Genomic DNA, 13048 nt, shown 5'->3' on the forward strand with positions numbered 1-13048 from the left:
CACAGATGAGAACTATGGGTATTTATTGTTTGTTTGCTCAGTTATCCTTCTGAGTAGTGAAAACACAATTTGTTCATGATAACTAAGATTTGTTGTCTATATTTTCTATCATGCTTGTTCCTTTGGCAAAATGGCAACTGAGTGGTCAACAATGGCACATTCTAGACCATAGCATTGTTTTCAGTACAAGCTTGTTATTTTGAATGTTTGAAATATTTATTATGAGAAAAACAAATCACTAGATATAAAAATAAATAAGCACACGAAGTAAATATTATTTCAATGTACAAGACCTGTCAACATATTTTTGACCTTGAGGTAATTTTCTCTGAGTAGAGACAACAGCAAAATAAATCTACACAGATCTAATGAAAAATGGGTTTTGTCAGCAACACAAGAGAGAGATATCTCTGAAGAATAACTTCACTCTTTAAATAAAACATCACTGAAACTATTTTCTCTTGCTCTGCTCAATTTAATGATGACCTCTATAAATTTTGTAGAGCAGCGGGCCTCTGCAGCTGCTTAGAAAGTGCAACTATAGCACAATACCAGAGTAGTAATTAAAAACAGGATTCTTGCAGAAAATTACTCAGCCAGCTGCATGGCACTTCTCGCTGTTGGTTGCCTTTGTAAAATAAAACCATTTTGATTGTAATAATGACATGCAACAACTGTGAATGAACCAATCTTTCTGGCTTTGTGAAATGGTGGATTATTGCAGCAGAATTCAATAATATTACTGAGCCTTAATAATGGCAACAACATAAGATGCTTGAACTGTATTACAGACAGTTCAGATGGTAGATCAATAGTGCTGCCAGACAACAAAGTCACTGCTTTGTAACATAAGAAAAACACAAGGCTGCATATGATTGAAATCTTTCTGTCTGTGATGACCCTAAAACATATGCAATTGAATGTTGAACCAAATAATATAGCATTAAGAGTAATGTACTATCATTTATTATTGAGAATATAATGTACAATTTATGGATTATATTAATCACGTTAGTTACTTCATTGCCAAATTTCTGCTACTGCCGATATAAACCCAATATTACTTTGACTTGTTATATTCAAATATACATCAAGATCAATGTCACTCAGTATGTATTTTGTTCAAAACATATTATGCCTTTTATACCTGGTAATGTGTTAATTTAATGACGGTTAGAATTTTGTGCAGTTAAATCAATGGTAACAATAACTGATTTATCAATATTAACACCTAAAGGTGCACCCAATTACATCAAGGTGTAAATGAATAAACATATTATCAAAATTAAAATCAACCCATGTAAGAAAAGAATGTTGAACACAATGGATTTCTTTAAAGCAAGCCAGTTCAGTGAACCTTGTAAAAAACTCTCCGAAGGGTCAGCAATTCCTTCTTATACTGAACATCAGGAGGCTTGCACATCCATACACAAAGCTAACAGCAGCAGCCACGGTGACCTTTAATATGCAATGTTATTGTCGTACTGTTTTATGGGTTAGAGTAGCAATAAAAATGTTGGCTTAAGAAAGGAAAGCAAAACAATAGAAAGAAGATACTGGTATGTACTCAGAAATATTATCAAAGTGAATATTTTAGCTGTTATTTTTCATCATGCTCTTAACTTGCTGATATTGGGAAAAGAGGTGGTAGTTTGTCTCCAGTATCAGTGCTTTCCACCTATCTTTGTCTCCTCTGAGATTCTAAGTGCACGGTTGTGATGCTATTGCCTTATGCTGCTGGCTGTGTCTTCTTAATGCATAACAGTTATTACTTCTGGTTTGAACAGGTAGCACTTTACTAGGACTTTTCTTTACCCACTATTGGTATGCTGTATGCCTGTATTGAAGGTATTAAACTATCATATGATTATTTTATGGCAGGATTTGTATGAGTGTGAGGGCTCAGACAGAAGAATTTAATAAACCTAATTTAACCGGCATTAAAGGAGTAAAATTTATCTTGAGCACAAAGTAGTGATTAACAAATCTGCTATAGTTTTACATTCTGCCTGTCTCTGTTCGTGGACAAGAAAATAGGAAACTGTAAAAATAGGCTGTTAGTTCACTATTGCATATTTTATACTTCTGCCTGAGACAGGCGTCATCAGAGCTAACCAGTTAACCTAACGTGTCAAATACATTCATGAATCAGCTTTTCACAACAACCCTTAGTGTGAAAGCCTTAGGATTGTGGCACATTTGTATAAATGAGTCAACATGTCATTATAAGTTATCTTACATTGCTTTTTGGTAGGCTTTTTTAAAAAATAGAATCCCCACAATGTGGAAACAGGCCATTCAGCCCAACAGGTCCACACCAACCCTCTGAAGAGTAACCCACTCAGACCCATCCCCATCCTCTATCTCTGCATTTCCCATGGCTAATGCACCTAACCTACACATCCCTGAACACTACAAGTAAATTTAGCATGGCCAATCCACCTAACGTACACATTTTTGGACTGTGGCAGGAAACCAGAGCACCCGGCAGAAACCCACACAGACAGGGAGAACATGCACACTCCACACAGACTAAGGTCCCTGCCACTGGGAGGCAGCAGTGCTAACCTCTGCTGCTCTTCATTTAATGCTAATCATCTGGCACATTCAAATATGTGTATGGCCGAAGTTTCCACATTTTTTGCAAAATTTATTTTTCTGTAAGATTGATGGCAGATGACCCATGTTGATGCTTCTCGTGTAATCTTCCACTCCTCAAATCATTAATTAAGCGACCAGACTTGTTGGCACACACATTATGCCATCATGTGGAAGACGTGAGATGAGTGTTTGCCAATGCCAGTTAGTTGTGACATTCTAGCCCCAGCTCCACAGCACTCTAGATGCTGTAAGCCAGGATCTGGCCTTCACCCCCTGTGCTCCACCACTGCAAACCATCCACAAAGGGAGCTGCCACCTCGTTTCTCTAACAGGTCCTGGTGGACAAAATGGTTAAGAGGAAGGATGTCCTCCTTCCTCCTGACCATTAAATGAGGCAACTCCAGCAGACCCTTTCAGTCTAGGTGGAGATAGCCACGCAGTCAGTGCTGTCTCCAGGGTGAAAAGAAATGCTCCACAGTTCCACAAGAAGGTTCTGCACCTCACAAGGGTAAATGCTACCATCTTCATTCTGCTACCTCACATTTGCAGGGCCACCCCTCACTAACTCTGCCATTGCACACACCTCCCACTAAGGCTTTTAGATTTCAACTCTCAGTATTGCATGTGGGTTGTCCACTCAGTGGCTCTCACCCATCTCATTCTACCAAGCTACTAACTCTTCATACCCTCTGTGCTTCCTACTCACTTGCCAGAGACCCCTCACTACTGTCCTGCCCCGACCTTGCCAGTAATAACATTCCCATCCACTTGCTTCATACTCAGTCTTGCCCAGAGGGCCACAGCCTCACAGATGCTGGCCTTCAGCCAAATCAAATCACTCCAGGTGATATCAGAAATGACTGGATGCATTGGATACTGAAAAGGCTGTTGGCTGTGACAATAACAATGTTGAAGACAATGTGCTCCAGAACTTGATGCACCCCTGACCAAACAGATCTAGTCCAGCTACAACACCAATGTTTACCTGACAACATGGATGATTGCACACTATCTCCTGTACACAAAACGCTGGACAAACCCAACTCAGCCAATTATTGCTCCATCAGTCTATTATCAATTATCGGTAAAGTGATGAAAGGTGTTATCTACAGTGCGATCCGGCACCACTTACTGCGAAATAACTTTCTCAGTGTCACCCAGTTTGGGTCTGCCAGGGCCACTCAGCTCCTGACCTCATTGCAGCCTTGGTTCAAACATGGATAAAAAGAGCTGAATTCTGGAGGTGAGGTGACAGAGTCTGCCCATGATATCAAGACAACTGTTGACTGAATGTGGCATCAAGAAGCTTTAGCAAAACTGAAATTGACTGGCACACAGGCAGATGGTTGTAGTTGTTGGAGTCATGTCCGCTCCAAGACATCACCGCAAGATTTCCACAGAGTAATGTCCTCGGCCCAACCATCTCCAGCTGCTTGATCAATGAGTTTCCCTCCATTATAAGTTCAAAAGTGGGGATGTTCACTGATGATTGCACAATGTTTAGCATCAATCACATTTCCTCAGATCCTGGTGCAGTCTCAAATGCAGCAAAACCTGGACAATATCAGACTTGGGCTGAAAAATGGCAAATAACATTCATGCCGCACGAGTGCCAGGCAATGACTATCTCCAATAAGAGAGAATTGAACTTTTGCTCCTTGACAATCAATGGCATTACCATCACTGAATCCAAACTAACCACATTTCGGGGGTTATCACTGAATTCAGAAACTGAACTGGAATAAGTTGGGATGACAAGTAGCAAATAGCATTTGCACCACACGAATATCAGGGAATGACCATTTCCAGGGCAAGAGAGATTCTAAACATTGTCCCTTTACATTCAATAGTATTACCATCACAAGCTATATAAATGCTGTGCCTACAAGAATAATTCAGAGGCAAGGAGTTTGCAATGAGTAACTCATCTTCTGATTCCCCAGAGCCTATCAATCATCTACAAAGCACAAATCAGGGGTGTGATGTACTAATCTGGGTAGGTGCAGCTCTAACAACACTCAAGAAATTTGACACCAACCAGGACAAAGCAGTCTGCTTGAATGGCATCACATCCATCAACACACAGTCCTTCCACCACTAATATACAGGAGCATCGGTTTATGCTGTCTACAAGATACACAAAAGAATTCATCGAGAGTATTCAGATTATACCTTCCAATCCCATGATCACTAGCATCTGGAAGGACAAGGACAAGAGATACATGGGAGCATCACAACCTGCAAGTTCCCCTCCAAGCCACTCACCATCCTGACTTGGAAATATATCGCCATTCATTCAGTGTCATTGGGTAAAAACATGGTGTTGTGGGTCTGCCTACAGCACATGAACTGCAGCAGTTCAAGAAAGCAGCTTACTACTTTCCTCTTCAAGGCAAACTTAGGGACTGACAATAAATGCTAGCCAGCCAGTAACACCAATATCCCGCGAATGAATAAAAACCACCATAATCTCTCCCTTTACTTCATTGCACGAAAAATGTCATGCAACCGAATTGAGGGAGTCAAGACTGCTGAGAGTCATAGAGTCATAGAGATGCACAACATGGAAACAGACTCTTCGGTCCAACCCATTCATGCCGACCAGATATCCCAACCCAATCTAGTCCCACCTGTCAGCGCCCGGCCCATATCCCTCCAAACCCTTCCTATTCATATACCCATCCAAATGCCTCTTAAATGTTGCAATTGTACCAGTCTCCAACTCTTCCTCTGACAGCTCATTTCATACACGTACCACCCTCTGTGTGAAAAAGTTGCCCCTTAGGTGTCTTTTATATCTTTCCCCTCTCACCCTAAACCTATGCCCTCTAGTTCTGGACTCCCCGACCCCAGGGAAAAGCTGGTGAACGTAATGTTTCTCATCCTGTAAGAGGAAAGGTGCTGGATTGGCTGAGGAAGAGGATGACTATGTGGGAATGTCATATGCCCCACAAGCAATAAACCAATTATATTTCGTTGTGCAATTCATGCCAGAAATAATTCATTTTTAATCATAACAGACACTTATCCCTTTGTCACAACTAATTCCCTTCATTTCTTGTATGCAAGGGAGGCAAGATCCTGGCAGTATTATCACTAGATTGTTCAGAGACCTGCATGATTTTTTGGGGACCTGAGTTTGAATTCTATGGGGTCTTATGGTGGAATTTGAATTCAATAAAAAAAATTTGGAATTAAGTTTAATGACACCTATGAAAGATTGCCGATTATTATGAAAACCCATTTGGATCACCCATGTCTTTTAGGGGAGGAAATCTGCCATTTTTACCTGGCCTGACCTTCATGTCGCTCCAACAGCAATGTTGTTGACTTTTAACTGCCCTCGAGGAGATTAGGGGTGGGTGATAAATGCAGGCCAAGTCAGGGACACCCACACAGAAAAATAACAAAAAAACTGATTAAAGCAAGGCACAGGTGGGAGGCAGAAATCTGGAAAAGAAGAAGGGAGCACTGGAGACCCTCAGCTCCAACTCCACTCTGCAGAGGACGTTGGCCTAACCTCAGAGGATGCAATGGCAGGACTTTCACCTGCACCTTCAGAGGGCAGAGACTCCCACCTTGGATAGTATTGCTTTGAGATTAGATTCGGGAGCGTGATCTGGTGAACATGTCTCCACAGCTTTTCAAAGAAGAAATACCCAGCTCGCTGACACTCAGAGAACTGCCAGAAGCCAGACATCCACCGAACCCTAAATGGGAGATGATCCTATGGATTTGGCCATTAATGACTTCAATGAAATTCACAGAGATGGTCAGGAACAGCAGTCAGAGTTGTCAAGGACAGTTGGTAAACTGAATCATGTGTTGCAGGAATACACCACAGGAACAGGATCTACATTGGCTCTGGCATTATGTGCCTGGCTGCCTCGAGGTGGAGGCTAGCTTTTGCCATAGAGAGCCAGGCCTAGTACACTCAGTGTCTGCTGGATATCTGCATGGGCATGCACACTGTCACTATGGCCATTGGTCTCATTGAGGAGGGAGAGGGGTATTGCAAGGGATTCTAATCTCAGTCCATCTGCTCCTTCCTCTGAAGGAGACCTGGTGACACCAACAGGCACCTAAACAAAGGAGGAGCCACTCTCAGGACTCTTAGATGCTTCCTTTCATGACAATCAGGAGGACCGTCCACCTTTCCCCAACTTGTGATACAGGAACCTATGGGCAATGTATCAGTCACCAGAATGAGGTGAATCAACTGTATTACTGTCATTCAAAATTGTAAGATGTGCAATGAGAAATTCAAATCTCCATTCTCTCTCATAGCTCAGTGGTGTACAAAGAAAAGCTGCACAAAGCACTGCCTCTCTGAGGTTAAATGCTCTCCAACAAGAGGTCCAAACATTTCAGCAACATTTACCAATCTTTGCAAACTCTAAGTCATTAAAGCTGATGCTTCAGAGATGCTTTATGGTTGCTTACAACCTGCTGACCCCATCATGGGGGGCATCAGTTGGATTCTATAAGCTGGTCGAAGCCTTAAAAGCTCAGTAACGTGTAGCACTGGTGCCAGTCTCACTGACTACTGCTGTTTCCACGAAAGTGAGGAGGACCTTTAGGTGCAAATACTTCAAGATGGGATCAACTGAAGATACTACACTTACAATAATAGCAAAATATATATATAAACCTCAACACCAAAGTTCAAGGAGTGCAAAACTAACCAGGTGCGCATGTATTGTGGACTGGCCATGAGCTACTTGCCATATCAGGCAGTTACACAATGAAAGGATGTCCAAACTTAGCGCCTTCCTTCCAGACATAGGCCTCAATGAGGTTCTATCTGGATCTTACTTGACAGTGCATAGTTCTATCAAGATCTCTTAGATGTCCCTCCAGGTCATTGTCCTCTCCTCATCTGTACTCTCAATTCTCCATTTTGTCTGCATCCAAGACATCCTCTTTTTACTGGATCTAGTCCTGAAGGGCATAGCCTGCAATGATGATACGACGCACCTTTTTAGGAGTATTATATAGCCCCATCAGAGTGATCCAGGGTTTCAAACCCCATCCTGAGGAGGCCTGTGACCAGTGGAGTGCCACAGGGTTGGCGTTGGATCCACTACTTTTAGTCATTTACATAAATGATTTGGATGTGAGCTTAAGAGGTATAGTTAGTAAGTTTGCTGATGACACCAAAATTAGAGGTGCAGTATACGGCAAAGAATGTTACCTCAGATTACAACAGCATCTTGATCAGATGGGCCAATGGGCTGAGGAGTGGCAGATGGAGTTTCATTTAGATAAATGCGAGGTGCTGCATTTTGGGAAAGCAAATCTTAGCAGGAATTGTACACTTAATGGTAAGGTCCTAGGGAGTGTTGCTGAACAAAGAGACCTTGGACTGCAGGTTTATAGCTCCTTGAAAGTGGAGTCGCAGGTAGATAGGATAGTGAAGAAGGCATTTGGTATGCTTTCCTTTATTGGTCAGAGTATTGAGGACAGGAATTAGGAGGCCATGTTGAGGCTGTACAGGACATTGGTTAGGCCACTATTGGAATATTGCATGCAGCTCTGGTCTCCTTCCTATCGGAAGGATGTTGTGAAATTGAAAGTGATCAGAAGAGATTTACAAGGATATTACCAGGATTGGAATATTTGAGCTATAGGGAGAGGCTGAACAGGCTGGGGCTGTTTCCCCTGGAGCGTAGGAGGCTGAGAGGTGACCTTATAGAGATTTACAAAATCATGTGGGGCATGGATAAGATAAGTAGACAAAGTCTTTTCCCTGGGGCAGGGGACTCCAGAACTAGAGGGCATAGATTTAGGATGAGAGAGGAAAGATATAAAAGGAACCAAAGGGGTATCTTTTTCATGCAGTGGTATGTGTATGGAATGAGCTGGCAGAGGAAGTTGTGGAGACTGGTACAACTGCAACATTTAAAAGGAATCTGGATGGGCATATGAATAGGAAGGGTTTGGAGGGATATGGGACGGGTGCTGGCAGGTTGGGTTGGGATATTTGGTCAGCATGGGTGAGTTGGACTGAACTGTAAATCTGTTTCCGTGCTGTACATCTCTCTGACTCCAGAACTACAGTATGGTCCATTATAGCCCTGATGGAACCATGAGCAGATTATATCATCATTCTGCCTTAATTTGAGAGTTTCATAGAATTATAATCAGCCTTGTTGAAAGGAGTAGAACTTGTCTCCCAGCAGCCACCCCTGCATTGTTCGAGAATCCTGGGAGGCATGAACCTGTGTATTGCTATTATGTACATATCTTGGCAGCTTTCAGGGTATTTGGTGCACACCTTCTGAATCAATAGTTACAGATGTTATGGAGTAAACCAAACCCCCTCAATATATATTCAGAAGATAGTCAAGAGCCAAACATTTTCTTATTTTCAAGATACGTGTCAGATATTGCTTTCCAGATGCAATTGAATTGGTCAAACTACTCAACGTTAAGCAAAACACACTTTATTAATACACTATAGTTAAAATACAACAGAAAGGCAGAAATTGGAATAACATAACTCTATTGGAAAACTTAACAGAATAAAAAGTTGGTTAACTACTATACACTAACTGTTCCAATACAGTAATATCCCATAAACACACCTTTGGCAAAGGCAAATGCAATAAAATTGATTGTCTCACAGGCAATTCTCCATTCCAGGAAGAAAAGCATCAAGAGAAAACTCTGAGAGAATAGAAGGGAGAGGTGTACTGCAGTTTCCAAACCCAGCTAAAAGATCCCAGCTACAACTGCTACTGAGAAATTAAAACTAAAGGTACTGGCTCTGGGGGAGCTTGATCCACCCATTTAGGCTGCTTCTACTGTCCAACTCTTCAAAAAAAAACTGCAAGGTCTCACAAGCTGTTTACGTTACTGGATTCAAATTGACAGCTCATCGCTTCTATCTTAAAACATCTCTTAGAAAAAAGGACAAAATACACCTCTTAAAGCCATAGTACTGCCACACAGATAAGCTGCATGATGGAATGGGAGCCTTTTCAGTTGATGAACTCTGCAGGTTGGTGATAGAGTTTCGGGAAAGCTGCTTGGGTACAGTTTCTTGTGCCCTGTGTCTGAGAAAACCAACGATGTTGGAGAATCGCAGAGCCTGAGCTGCTTGAATATCCTTGTCATGGGGGAAGATGATAATCTGGTGAAATATGGATAAAATGGCATCAGTGGCTTTCCAGCTCCATTTGCAGAGTGAGGATTAGTAGACGCTGCATAGGTCCTCAGATGCTTCTTGGACTAAAATTCAGGGCATCAGGATAGAAGGACCACCCTTTTCTTTCAGAGCTTAGGTCCTGCTCTAACAGAGAGGATAGGCCTGTAGCGATGGTGCCAGATGTCTTGAGTCTGCACCTACATTGTGTTTCTCAGAGCTACAGGTAATGATAAAGAGGTCAGGAGTGCTTCTCACCCATTGTTGAGTCTTCAGCTGCATGTTCTCCCTCTGGAAGCTGTGTGGCAACCTTTGTTCTTGTTGGGCTTGCTGATAATGCTCGAACTGCTGCCTTTTTTGATGTCCATTGGTCAGCAACAGCAATAGATATCCTCCAACTGGTCCCATCTCAGATGAGTGATCAGATAATTTATGAGGATTGTTGGAAATAGAACAGTACTCAGGAGCCCCCCATGTTCATTACAATTAAACCGAATGTTATGGCATCATACATTATCTCATGGATGCTTCACATTCACAAGGAAGCTAACATCATGCTTCAATAAAGAGCTTGGAGCTCTGTAATCTTATGCAATCATATGTCGTTGAGCCACAGTGTCAATGTGACATTGGATAACCTAAATGCAGACATTTTTCCATTGTGATACCAACTCTATCAAAACATTGCTACCCATCCATGTCATAGAACATGTAGTTGCAGTTAACGATGAGAACCTGGAGCATTGTCTTTAAGCATAAGGAATGAAAAACGTTGCAGAATTGGCCGAGCCAGGTAAGAAATTTAAGTTTGCACTTGCATAGCTTTGCATCTGATTTGACAAAGTGTCAATTGATGCAACATATGTAATGGTCATAACTTATAGAGGTCATAATTTGTACTGGTTATTGTTACCATGATCTTTCAAAGGAATCCATTTGATGACAGAACAGTGGATACATCCTGATTGAGTTTGTTTGAAGAAGTGACAAAGAAAATTTGTGAAGGCAGAACTGTAGATGTTGGAGTCATCATTGCCTCCAGCAACAGACCTCCCTCCGGATCCTCCTGGTCTCCAGCATCTGCAGTCTTCATTTTCTCCTAGTTGATCTTAACCTACTGCGAATCCTCTTGCAAGGATGCCTACCTTGAAGAAGTTCTCCTCCTCCCTCTACAAAGATCTCAGTGAGTCCCTCTCTCACTGCACCCCCCAGGTCATCTCCTCTGCCCTGAAGTTCTTCAGCCACGTCCTGAAACAGACTCGCGACCACAGCCACATCTCTTTCCTCAGCACCTGCCTATGGAACCGATTGACCCCGCATGGACTCCGGACTACCTTCAGACCAACACAATTTGGACCCAACCAGGACAACCAGTACCTGCAACAAATCCGAAGCCTCCAACAACGGACTTCCCTCCGGATCCTCCATTCCTGAAGAAGGCTTATGCCCGAAACATCGATTCTCCTGCTCCTCGGATGCTACCTGGCCTGCTGTGTTTTTCCAGCACCACATTTTTCAGAACTGTAGATGTTGTCAATGTGGTCTTCAGCAGTGTTTGACAAGGTTCTGCATGGTAGACTGGTTAGCAAGGTTAGATCACATGGAATCCGGGAGAACTAGCCAATTGGATATGAAATTAGCTTGAAGGTAGGAGACAGAGGTTGGTGGTGGAGGATTGTTTCTCGCACTGGAGACCTGTGACCAGTGATGTACCACAAGGATTAGTGGTGGGTACACTGCTTGTTGTCATTTACATAAATGATTTGGATGTTAAGATTGAAGGTGTGGTGAGTAAGTTTGCAGAAGACAGCAACATTGATGGTGTAGTGGACAGAGAAAAAAGATTATCTCAGAGTACAACAGGATTTTGATCAGATGGGTCAATGGGCTAAGGAGTGACAGATGGAATTTAATTTAGATAAATTAGAGGTGCTACATTTTGGAAAGGAAAATCAGTGTAGGACTTATACACTTAGCAGTAAGGTCCTGGAGAGTATTGCTGAACAAGGAGACTGAGGATTGCGTGTTCATATTCCTTGAAAGTGGAGCTGCAAGTAGAGATGAAGAAGGCAATTGGCACTGTTGCTTTCATTGGTCAGCGCATTGAGTATAGGAGTTGGGAGGTCATATTGCAGCTGTACCAGAGTTTGGTGAGGCCACTTTTGGAATACCTGCTTTAGGAAAGATGCTGTTAAATTTGAAAGGGCTCAGAAAAGATTTACAAGGGCATTGTTGGGATTGGAGGGTTTGAGCTATAGGGAGCGGCTGAAAAGGCTGAGGGGTAACCTTTTAGAAGTTTATACAATCATGAGGGGCACAGATAAAATGAGTAGCCAAGGTCATTCTCACAGGATGGGGGAGTTGAAAACTAGAGGGCATAGGTTTAAGGTTAAGAGAGGAAAGATTTAAAAGTGACCTGAGGGGCAACATTTTCACGCAGAGAATGGTGCATCTATGGAATGAGCTACCTGAGGAGGCTGGTAGAACTATAAAAATTAAAAAGAATCTGAAGATAAACATGGGTAGGAAGGGTTTAGAGGGATACAGGCTTAATGGAACTATATCAGCTTCAGATATTTGGTCGACATGGGCAAGTTGGACCAGAGGGTCTGTTTCCGTGCTGTACAACTCTATGTATCTATGACATGATTAATACAATTGTTCCTAGCAGGGCCTCATGTGAAAATCATTGCAGTCTGCCCCAAAGAGAAAAAATAGCAACTTACACGTCAAGCACTACATATGAAGTGGAAACCATTTTGTCTCCTGATTGCCCAATTGAGTTTAATGTGCAGATGGCAATTTTTCAGCTTCATTGCCTTGTGTGTGACAGCTCTGCCTACACCTAATGATGATCTCCACATCCTTTATGATCCTTTATCTATCTCCCATGAGCCTTCAGCCTCCCATGTTTCCCATCAGTGCCCCTATATCATGTTCCACACTGAGCCTCCAAGCCCTTGGCTTTGTGAATTACCATGTACTTGCTGTCAATTAACTCTCCTCATATTGAGAATAGGTTAATAGTAAATTGTGGAAAATTCACTCCAAATCATGCCACAACTCTCCTTCTTCACCAAAGCTGTATGTGATCCCCCATGCAACCTGACATTTTCCCGTTTTACTGTCCTTATTTCCTCAGCTATTCAGTCTACTCAACTCCGATCTCACTCTTGAGTATCCCATTTTCCCCAGAACTGCAAGGACATCCCCAAATAATGAGTTGCCCTTAGACTGACTTTGGAGCACAGCCCCACCTGAGCATGGATGAGAGTCACATTAGCAACCCAACAGGTGAAC

This window comes from Chiloscyllium punctatum, chromosome 2, assembly GCF_047496795.1.
Source record: "Chiloscyllium punctatum isolate Juve2018m chromosome 2, sChiPun1.3, whole genome shotgun sequence".
Classification (NCBI taxonomy): Eukaryota; Metazoa; Chordata; class Chondrichthyes; order Orectolobiformes; family Hemiscylliidae; genus Chiloscyllium; species Chiloscyllium punctatum.